This window comes from Antedon mediterranea, chromosome 6 (assembly GCF_964355755.1).
Source record: "Antedon mediterranea chromosome 6, ecAntMedi1.1, whole genome shotgun sequence".
NCBI lineage: Eukaryota > Metazoa > Echinodermata > Crinoidea > Comatulida > Antedonidae > Antedon > Antedon mediterranea.
In genome coordinates this window covers 28,021,463-28,034,149 of record NC_092675.1, presented here as the reverse complement: position 1 = coordinate 28,034,149, position 12,687 = coordinate 28,021,463, and positions in this window count along the sequence as shown.

Sequence of the window (12,687 nt, the reverse complement as noted above, 5' to 3'; positions counted from 1 at the left end):
ACTGGAACAAAAAACTGGAATTTAATGGAATTACCACATACTAATTCCTTCTTCGGTTTTGTTGTGTGTCTACCAAGAATATTATTATCATAATCAAATATTTTCAAAATATTTTTTACGTTTTATTTGTATTACTTTTAACTTATATCAACAGTAGGCCTATTAATTATTTCAAGTAGTTTATTGAATTGAACATACTGGGATCTGAGTATTATAATTCAATAATTTTGGAATGCTAATTGGTATATTCATAGAGTAAAGAATAAAATCTTACTTACTCCATCGTGTTATGGTACAGCAGGCCTAAATCGGAAAGCTCTCGGATTTTTGTCAAAATATTTCATTATGTGGTATTAAATATGAATATTAGCATATTTCTGGATGAGTCAGTTTCATGTATTCTTATGGTTTATTCCATCTCTCAAATTGGCCAATAAGTTTCTTTAAACCAAGCTTTAGTCTGGACTGTATTTCCTTAAATGAACAAGGCCATACATGGCTGCAGTCGCGTGGTCAAGTTAATGTTTACCGACCAACAACCGACCGACCGACATAGTGAGCTGTCGCGTTGCAGGCGACTAAAAATATTGCTGGAGTTCGATATTGAAGGGAAAAGTTAAAATCACAATAAATATTAACTATTACACTGTCTTTCTCTAATTAAAGACCACTTTTAGGTTCAATGTTTTAGTTCTCTTTAGTAGCTTTGTTCTCTAATTAGAATCCTTCCAACTAAAGACAGGCACTAAAAGTGATCTTTACCCTTAAGAGAGAAATTAAATGTCAGAATGGCCCATCTTGCACCTCAAAGCGTGACCGGGGTAAATGTTAAATTGGTTTGTCTGTCCTGTCCATCTGTGTGTATTTAAGTGCAATGTTGCAATGTTATCTTTTTTATTTATGAATTTTAATATCTTGATTAAATAAAGCTTATTTTTATTAAAATTAAATGGTTTCAAATAATTAAATTAAGATGTGCAGATTGTCTTTGATACATACAGTTCTTTTCTTTCTATTTAGATCGGTGAGTTCATTTTCTTTAGAATATTACAATCCGGATAATTGTTTTGGTTGTGTTTTCTTAGATAAAATAAGCTTTCTGTACGAGGTCATTATCTTATATTTAAATTACTAAACTAATAACTTTCTATTTAAAAAAAAAAATAATTGTATTGATTTTGATAGTGATTAGTGCATTGTTTTTCCCTTAATATAAGACAAGGGATGATTTTTTGCATTATTTTAAATTTGTAGTTAATGGAAAAAATTAAATCTTGTAAGATTGTCCCTAAATGGCAAGCAGGTCGATATGCCATTCAAAAACTGAAGGGATTGACCTTCAAGCTATCAATATCAATACACATGATTAGTTTTCTAAAGACGTCAGCCAGTTTAATTTCAAACACCAAATAAAACTAGACATGTAACTCGTCACTTTGACGAGTTTGGTTATCCGCCGCGCAAGTGGTGCAACATTAACATTAAGGGGATAGGTTGAGGACAAAAGGAAGTGTTCACGTTGGCATTATGACCTGAACTGAAGAATATGATCTGTTGTTATTGCTGAATTTTATTATTTAAATTCATATATAGTATACACAGTATAATCTGTATCCATATCACATACAGTGTAGAATAGGTGAAATTACGGGACCCACTATTTATTGCAATTTTTAACATGTTGATGGTTTTAAAATGAAAAGCGAAGTTAGCAATTCCGAAAGCAAATTATCTCAGCAACAACGTATTAGCGTGTAGAAGAAATTTGAATACGTTAAATATTGATGCGCGCTCTTTTAAATGTAATGAATTATGACGAAAAAGATGAAAATACGACCTTTTTTATTTAACTGGCCATATGATGACGTCACAACATCCGATTGGCAACATTTTTACATAATTTCATATCTACAATCCAATAGCTTCCAGAAAAAGTTTTAATCGTGATTATCACATTTTATTCTTACGAGCTATAACAGATTAAAATTTACTGTAAAGATGAAATTGATGCCACACGTGATTTAAATTTTTAGGCATGATGACGTCAAAAAAATTAAAATATTTTTAACTCATGCGAAAGATAGTTGATTGACCTAGACAATATCAAAATCGGGGTGAAAATGGAAAACGAATAAGTGGAGATGCGCTCTATTCAATGTGATGAGCTATGACGAAAGATACAAAAATCCTAAATTTTATATTCGCGTGACCATACGATGACGTCACAATGTCCGGTTAGCCATATTAATACCTGATCCGATATCTACAACTCATCTACTTACAGAATATGTCGTCCACAAAAAGTTGACCGTCTAGTTTAGAAATTACGACTGTTTAAAAAAAGGCATATTTTAAACGAATTTTTTAACCTTTTCATAAAAAACGCGCGCAAATTGTCCAATTCGACGTACTCGTATGACGTATCTTTAAGTCGAAATTGTTTAAAATTTGGTAAAATTACTAGAAAAGGCTGTAAAAACATAAATCACGAGAAAAAAATATGTTTTCAATGCTACGTGCACACCGCACACGTAAAAATGTGCGCACACGTGGGAATTGTTGACATGCTTAAAACGACATGAAACGCGTAGAAAGTTGATTATAAATTAATTTTGCGCATTTTGAAAATTTAAATGCGCGTGCGCGCGTAACTTTGTGTAAAACACGCAATTTTTTTTCAACAGAAAGTTAGCGCATGATATAAATTAAACTTTTGCAAAGTTTCACTTTAAAATGTTATTTGGTTTTCGACATATGTTAAATACGAGAAAATCGTTAAATCGCGCGTACGTCACGTTGCGCAATTGTAAACATCATGAAAAGCTTCGCTTGACGACGTTACATAAATGTCAAAATGTTAACATGGTTAACAAAATGTTATGTTTGCAAGTTTTAGAGAAAAGCGTTACACAAAAATCATACAGAAAGAAAGAAGACTAGACATGTAACTCGTCACTTTGACGAGTTTGGTTATCCGCCGCGCAAGTGGTGCAACATTAACATTAAGGGGATAGGTTGAGGACAAAAGGAAGTGTTCACGTTGGCATTATGACCTGAACTGAAGAATATGATATGTTGTTATTGCTGAATTTTATTATTCAAATTCATATATAGTGTACACAGTATAATCTGTATCCATATCACATACAGTGTAGAATAGGTGAAATTACGGGACCCGCTATTTATTGCAATTTTTAACATGTTGACGGTTTTAAAATGAAACGCGAAGGTAGCAATTCCGAAAGGAAATTATCTCAGCAACAACGTATTAGCATGTAGAAGAAATTTGAATACGTGAAATATTGATGCGCGCTCGTTTAAATGTAATGAATTATGACGCAAAAGATGAAAATACGACCTTTTTTATTTAACTGGCCATATGATGACGTCACAACATCCGATTGGCAACATTTTTACATAATTTCGTATCTACAGTCCAATAGCTTCCAGAAAAAGTTTTAATCGTGATTATCACATTTTATTCTTACGAGCTATAACAGATTAAAATTTACTGTAAAGATGAAATTAATGCCACACGTGATTTAAATTTTTAAGCACGATGACGTAAAAAAAATTAAAATATTTTTAACTCATGCGAAAGATAGTTGATTGACCTAGACAATATCAAAATCGGGGTGAAAATGGAAAACGGATAAGTGGAGATGCGCTCTATTCAATGTGATGAGCTATGACGAAAGATACAAAATCCTAAATTTTATATTTGCGTGGCCATACGATGACATCACAATGTCCGGTTAGCCATATTAATACCTGATCCAATATCTACAACTCATCTACTTCCAGAAAATGCCATCCACAAAAAGTTGACCGTTTAGTTTAGAAATTACGACTGTTTTAAAAAAGGCATATTTTAAACGAATTTTTTAACGTTTTCATAAAAAACGCGCGCAAATTGTCCAATTCGACGTGCTCGTATGACGTATCTTTAAGTCAAAATTGTTTAAAATTTGGTAAAATTACTAGAAAAGGCTGGAAAAACATAAATCACGCGAAAAAAATACGTTTTCAATGCTACGTGCGCTCCGCACACGTAAAAATGTGCGCATGCGTGGGAATTTTTGACATGCTTAAACCGACATGAAACGCGTAGAAAGTTGATTAGAAATTAATTTTGCGCATTTTGAAATTTTAAATGCGCGTGCGCGCGTAACTTTGTGTAAAACACGCAATTTTTTTTCAACAGAAGGTTAGCGCATGATATAAATTAAACTTTTGCAAAGTTTCACTTTAAAATGTTATTTGGTTTTCGACATATGTTAAATACGAGAAAATCGTTAAATCGCGCGTACGTCACGTTGCGCGATTGTAAACATCATGAAAAGCTTCGCTTGACGACGTTACATAAATGTCAAAATGTTAACATAGTTAACAAAATGTTATGTTTGCAAGTTTTAGAGAAAAGCGTTACACAAAAATCATACAGAAAGAAAGAAGATTAAGAAAAAGATGATGATGATGATTTCGTACAATCACAAGAGGTTATCCTGCAACTTCGTTGCGGATAACCAATTAAGACTAGACATGTAACTCGTCACTTTGACGAGTTAGTTATCCGCACGACAAAGGCCACGTAGACGTCATACGTTAGAATATTGCACACAGAAAAAGATTGTGGCAATATGACCTGAACTGAAGAATATGATATGTTGTTATTGCTGAATTCTGTTATTTTGTGTCGTATTATATACAATATAATCTGTATACATATTACATACTGTGTAGAATAGGTGAAATGACTGGACCCGCCATTTATTCCAATTTTTAACATAGCGACGGTATCAAAATGAAATACTAAGATAGCAATTTCGGAAGGAAATTATCTCGGCAACAACATATTAATGTGTAGAAGAAATTTAAATACGTAAAATATTGATGCGCGCTCTTTTAAATGTGATGAATTATGACGCAAAAGATGAAAATACGACTTTTTTTATTTAACTGGTCATATGATGACGTCACAACATCCGATTGGCAAAATGTTTACATAAATTCGTATCTACAATCCAATAGCTTCCAGAAAACGTTTTAATCATGATTATCACGTTTTATTCTGACGAGCTATAACAGATTGAAATTTACTGTAAAGACGAAAATAAGTGACCCACGTTATTTACATTTTTAGACATGATGACGTCATAAAAATTAAAATATTTTTAACTCATACGAAAGATAGTTGATTGACCTAGATAATATAAAAATCGGGGTAAAAATGGAAAACAGATAATTGGAGATGCGCTCTATTAAATGTCATGCGCTATGATGAAAGATACAAAAATCCTATATTTTATATTCGCGTGGCCATACGATGACGTCACAATGTCCGGTTAGCCATATTATTACATGATCCAATATCTACACCTCATCAACTTCAAGAATATGTCATCCACAAAAAGTTGACCGTCCAGTTTAGAAATTACGACTATTTAAAAAAAGGCATAATTTTGACAAATTTTAACGAATTTTTTACCTTTTTCATCAAAAACCCACGTAAATTATCCAATTCGACGTGCACGTATGACGTAATTTTAAGTCTAAATCGTTTTTAAAGTTGGTAAAATTACTACAAAAGGCTGGAAAAACATAAATCACGTGAAAAAAATTGTTTTCAACGCTACGTGCGCACGGCGCGCGTAAAAAAATGCGCACGCGTGGGAATTTTTTACCTGCTCAAAATGACATGAAACGCGTAGAAAGTGGATTAGAAATTGATTTTTCGCGTTTTGAAATTTTAAACGCGCGTGCGCGCGTAACTTCGTGTAAAACATGCCATTTTTTTTACAAAGTCAGTTAGCGCAAGATATAACTAAAACTTTTGTTAAGTTTCAATTTAAATTGTTATATGGTTTTCGATGTATGTTAAATACGCGAAATTCGTTAAAACGCGCGTAAGTCATGTTGTGCAATTCTGACGTCATTCAGAAATAGAAAAGCACAACTTCAGGTGAATACCCATATGTTGACAAAGTTATGAAATGTTAACTTTACACGTTTTTGAGATATGCTCTGCACAAAAATGACAGAAAGAAAGAATAATACAGAAAAAAAAAAAAGATGATGATACAGGACAGTTACAAGGAGTTATCCGCTGAGTGCGGATAACTAAAAAAGATGATGATGATTTCGTACAATCACAAGAGGTTATCCTGCAACTTCGTTGCGGATAACCAATGAAACATTGCTTTCTTGATGTCACAGAAAAGTATTTGAGCAATTGAATTCCTATACAATACTATACACTTAGTGTGTTAATAACCATCATTGTATATGTGATGTGATGCATGCAATACATGTAAATAGTGACACATAGTACTCTTCACTAATATTTCATAGCTATATATATCGCTGTTACGGACGCTTCAAATAAATAATTCATATTGATATTTATTTTTGAAATTCTAATCATGATTTCCTTAAAATTCTGTAATGGTCTTAGTATGTCTTTTTTGCATTGTATATTCACTTCCATATCACAAAATCTAGTATATTAGGGTAGAAGAAAAAAAAAGGTAAAAAAAAAACTTAATTGATACAGCAAAGTATTTATACTGTCGAAATGTTCATATATGGATTTAAGAAAGTCATGATGTACAGTATTACCAATTTTTATAGTACTAGTTATTCTTTTCTTTATGGGAAATCAAAACATGTATACATTTCAGCATTGCAATACAAGATGGTTTTATTGTCCAAATGGATGTGAAGCCATTGTTGATACTGGTACTTCGTTAATTGCTGGTCCTACAAGTGATAGGACCAGCTATAAACAAAGAATTTGGTGCCAAAGAAATTCAAGGCTCTGTAAGAAATATAAAGAGGGTTAAAAAAATCCACAAAATATAGGCCTATGAGGCCAGGGAGGAGCATTTTCTAACATCGTAATAGATTAAAGTAATACACATTAATTTTTACTCGGGGTACCCGAGTCTAGGACTTACTCATTTTCTCCTCCTCCTCCTCCATCTGGACACTATTGAGTAAAAAGTGCGATTTGTAAAGTACTACTCCTCCCTTGGATTTGGCATGAATATACTACAGGCACATGTCCTCAAAGCTATAGAGCCGGATTTTTAAATTTCAAACCGGATGCAGCCATATCACGTCTCGAAAATGGACCGTATTTGGTAGCGTCTTATGACGTCATTACAGCTTCTTTTGCTGTACCCCGAGTATTGCACATTCGTGCTTGTTTTTTAGGTTTCTCCAGGGGAGTGAAACCATTTGTCTGAGCGGTTTCCAAGCTCTAGATGTAGCACCGCCAACTAGATCTCTTTGGATTATGGGTGACGTCCTCTTAAGTTCTACTCGGAGATTGACAAGTCTTGGAATGTGTACGTGTATACATTTTTATAATGTTCAATGAGATTAATGCAACATTGAAATATTTACATATGGAAATTATATATATATTTTTTCATTTATTTCATTGGTAACCTTGATGGTTGTCATCATATTCATCTACAATAGAGAGACTTACAATAATATAGGCTAGAGGGTGACGAAATCAGACTTGCCTTTCAGCTTTAAGCCTTGAAATGTGTATCAATAACTTTGTATGCTTCCCGTCTTTATGTATTTATCAGCTTCTTTCTGATGAACGATAATATCGGTAGTTACAGTATATACGTTATTACATAGCATATGTAAATACTAGAACATGATTTGTTTAAATGGCATCACATGATCACCATTCCGAGGATCCAAAATGTTAGAACGGACCGATCGGTCGTTTTGGCCGATGACGTCGAACTATCACCCTGCGGCGGTGCGAGCAAAGACTTTAGCGCAAGATAGGTAACTGCGCGAGATATTTGCAATAGACGCCATTCCGCGGTGAAGGAATTATTATATTTTCTTGAGGAACTATATTTCATAATCCCTCGAGAAAAATATAATTCCCTCGGAAATCTCAAATGTTATAATACACCTCAAAAGGCTGTTTTCCTGTCGACATAAAGCCTGTTTCCTGTAGACGTAACGTTACGGCGAGTTGCGTTGAGAGTTGCATAATTTACAGGATTCAACGATTTAACAGAGAAGGGGGGTATAGTCAATATCAACGTTAGAAATCATTGAAATCTGCAATCGTTCGTTCAACTTCAACGTTACGATCGTTAAAACTGCATGACCAATCAAATGGTTCACAAATTACGTCATTGTAGTTTGTAAAAAAAAAATAGGTAGGCCTACGCGCTGACAATTTTTGAATTTTAAGGTATTTTTTACAGATCAGGATAACCATTGTGATGCAATGTTCTTTATTATGTAGATATTATGTAGATGTCTTTCAGCATCGAAATACAAGGCACTTCCAACATACTGGGAAGTGCACCCTATTGATGAAATCTGCTTGCTTACATGTATTACATAGAAATACTCTGGCCTATTTACATGCCTGAACACCAGTAAATGAATAATGTCTCTACATTATTGTTACATGTATTTTATAATGTCACTCACATAGGCCTACACAATTAAATGGGGACAAAAACTTATGCTAGGCAAGAAAAATCACCAATATTTACTGAAAACTCTGTGCCAATGCACCAATGAATAAAAATATAGGCCTATTATGTATTTGCTAAACCCAAACTGATTATATCAAATCAAATCACAAATAAAATAATAGTATGTACAATGATTCAAGAAAATGATGAAATGGGATCTCAAGAAACCCGGAAGTTTGTATGATAGAGACCCTAGATTAGGCCTACTACAAAATAATTTAAAAATTGGTTTACAAAATAATAATTCAAGTTTAACAGTAAAAAAGATAATGAGGGAGAAGATTAATTATTTACAAACAAAGTAAATGAAAAAATAAAAAATAGTAATTATAATATTATTTTATTACCGAAACAAATAAGGATTTGTGTTTTATATGAATGTACAGTAGTAGTTTAAAATATATTATACATTTATTATTATTCTTTATTTGGTCCAATATATAAAAACATACATCAGAAATTCCTCTTATAAACACTGCAGAGATAGTAGCAAATATACATACAAATACAAATCAATTTAAAATTTTATATCAATATAAAATATCAAAAAGTCACGATCCAAGTGTTCTCGCCAAGAGTTAGCGTTTGACAAATTTGTTATAGGTGACAATAGACTGTGGGACAAATGATTTATTGTAGCGTTTAGTACGGCTTCGAGGCAGACGGATACGAATATTAGATGGAAGAGAAAAGTGTATTCCTTATGAAGAGGGTGCTCTGTTTGGGAGAGTATACGTTTTACCAAGGATAGAACACCTGCATCATAGTTGAAATTAAGTACGGATACATCAACTCCAATAACTCGCCCAGCCCTTCTGGTAATTTTATTTATTAATACTTTATCTTTTTGATATAAACAAGTCTCCCAGATAAATCTACAAAAAGAAATAACACTAAGTATGGTCGACTGGTAGAACAGTATAAGAATTTGTGTATACACGACAAACTGTTACAAATTGTAAAATGTATAGTGAGTGAATATATAAAGAAAATAGCATTTGTCTTTATTAAGTAAAAATAACATATTTATAATTGTTTATAAAGAGCAATTCTTTAAGCTTTTTTTATATTTACATTTTCCAAAGTTTGGATCCATAGGAGGATGGTGCGATCAAAGCAATTTCTTAGTCATCTTACAAATTAAGTTATTGAAGTTAACGAAAAAAAAAATTGAGTTTTGCATCCTTTATAAAACATTTCCTTCAATTTCTTTGATAAAAATCTTTATGCAAAAATAAAAACATTAATTTAATTAATTAATTTGCCAATTGTGTTTTAAAAAAATATTGGAATTAAGCAGTCAGGTCAGGGACGTAGCCAGGATCTGTCAAGGGGGGGGTTCGCACACTAAGTATTTGGGTCACCCCACCCCCATACCTAACCCCCCTCCCCCCACCTGGGGTGGGGCCTGAGGCGAAGCAAATTTTGTTAAATGACACCCCTAGATGGCCGGAAAAGACACTCTCATGCAGCATGCTACCAATGAGCAAAACGATCGTACTTGGACTCGTTAGATGCGCGTGCTCTGTGTGGAACCGCCGATTGTTTGATCATTTACTCGATATTTTGTTATTGCGTTCAAGTTCAATGCGAACGTACGTCTAGGAGAAGCCCCGAAAAAAGCACACTGGGTGAAGGCAAATGCAATTCTTATTATAGCTCTATCTATAATATTTATTTACAGCAATTTGTTGAGGAAATTAAATATGTCAATGTAAATAGGTGATATTGATACATTTGAGTAGGCCTACGTATCGGCTGGTGGTCTAGACAAAAATAATCGGATGCCATAATGTGAACTACAGTACATGATACCATAGATATTATAGTGTAAAATATTAATAATACTTCATAGCCACACATAAATACTGATGTATGTCGGAAGGCTATATACTTTATGCATGCTGCCTGACTGCCAGTGATCTAAACAATTGGTACGCAGTTGTCTGGCGGTGTCCTTTGTACGAATCGTTCGTCCCCCAGCTCGCTGTGAGACGCGTCAATATCATGTTACATGCAGGGACCAAACATTTATTTTTCAGGTTAAAATCCGCAATTCATTTGCAACTCTTTACAGACTATATCGCTCGAAGTACGCTCATACAGGGAAGAAGGTTTACGAATTTTTTAATTTACGAACAACTTGTTGTACTGTGGGGCACGTATTTGGACGATTTTCGGAGATGAGGGTGAGGTATTGGGCATGTCGGGGATGGGGGTTCGCAGTCGGTTAAGGGGGGTTCGCTGTAAAGGGGGGGGGGGGGGGGGTTCGCCATAAAAAACCATAAAAACCCCCCCTGGCTACGGGCCTGCAGGTCCCGGCAATGTTATATAGGCTAATATGTAAGCTTAATGAAAAGTTAAAGTTCAGTCAGTTATTACACCAATCATTCCAATAAAATATGCGGAAAGATATAACAAATAATAAAAACAAGCAAAAGATATTCAAGAAGATTATACAGATAAGGTAGGAATCCAGCTTGTGTTCCGCTTGCACAGCCGGTGGAAGCGTCTTCTTCATGTCATCAGGCGTATTGACATTTCTTGGAAATATACTCACTCGTGGTTCTTCCGTATACCAACGCATAATGCAAACCACTTCCACATCAACTTTGAATATCTCATGAATTATTATATGTGTCGCGTTATTAGCATATAACGGTCCCCTCTGATCAAGCCAATACAGTTTTGGTAGTGGCACGGTTTTTTCGGTAATACACGTTGCCCTCATCATGTCACTTTTATCAAGACTTGTCGTAGTAACGAGTGGAAATATCGTGCTTGGAGACTTTAATACATTTACTTGACATTCATCAGAGGCCTCCACACTAACTTCGCCAGCCTTCAAAAGACATCGATATTTACCCTCATCGTTAATGTTTGAGTGATCTATTCGCAAAGTACTATTTATTAATGTGCCACTTTTATTATGGGAAATTATGTTTTCAGTATGCTTCCCAGCCAAATTTGGTATTTCAGTGCCTTCCTTTGTCCACACTGCAGAATAGACTTCATTTTTCTTGGAAGCATGGAATGCACAGTTCAGTGAAATAGAATTGTTGTTCACAACAGTTGTGTTCAAATCTGGAGAAGAAAGTAACTTGCATCCACTAACTATTGGAATCGACGAAACCAATATCATAACGATTAATAGTTTCATTATTGTTATTTTCTTCTTCTTTTGTCCGTTTAGAGGTGACACAGTAACGATTAGTGAAAAAATTGAACTATTTCTGAAATAGAGAAAAGAAACTGATTGGTGACAAACATGGTTTGAACAAACAGAAAACAATATAAACGGATTGAAAACGATATCAACTGGATCAATGTATTGAATTTAGAAATTTCTTTTTAACAAACCAATGGGAATAAAAAAAAATACCTTGACAGAGTGTGATCGTTGTGTCTTCACACGAAGTGCTTCTTTATGAATGACTTGATATGTAGAGGGCCAATTCTGTCTTTTGTAGTACTCGCCTTTGGATCCATCGACTCATTCTGTAGGTGTCTGAATGATTTTATGCAACGTCTATATTATTATATTCCGGTTTTATCGAGTGAAATTTTTCTCTGTTGTGGTACATAGTGGTATATAGAATCTTGTACTGGTGCGTGCAGAGCCCGAATTATTATTACCTTTGGAGATTCGTAGTCTATAAAATAGTTTGTCTACTGTAACACCCGCGCACCCTATACAACTACCTAATAAAGGTACGGACTACCTCCATATCTGTCATAATACATTAAACAGAAATGAAAATAATATTTAAACAAATTAAAATCTTTTAACTGACGTATTGTTGGATGAAAATACCATACATCTATACAATTTATCAAGTAGGCTTATGATGTACGACTACGGTTTCAGCCTTGTTATAGGCCTACGTATGATTTTTTTTGTACACAAAATAAGTAGTATTATGATAAGAAGTGCTACAAGTATAGTTCTGACAAAAATTAAAATGTATAAGCGTGTGTCATTGTTGTTCTTAATTGTGTTAATACTGGGCTGTACAGTAGTAACATAATTTTTCGAAACCTTTATGATAGTAGAAATGTTCCATTGACCAATTATACAAGTAATTTTACTGTAGTTCATTTCAAAAGAAATGTTCAATATCAGCAGTCTTTTGTTATTAATTTGGTTTATTCGTTTGTTTAC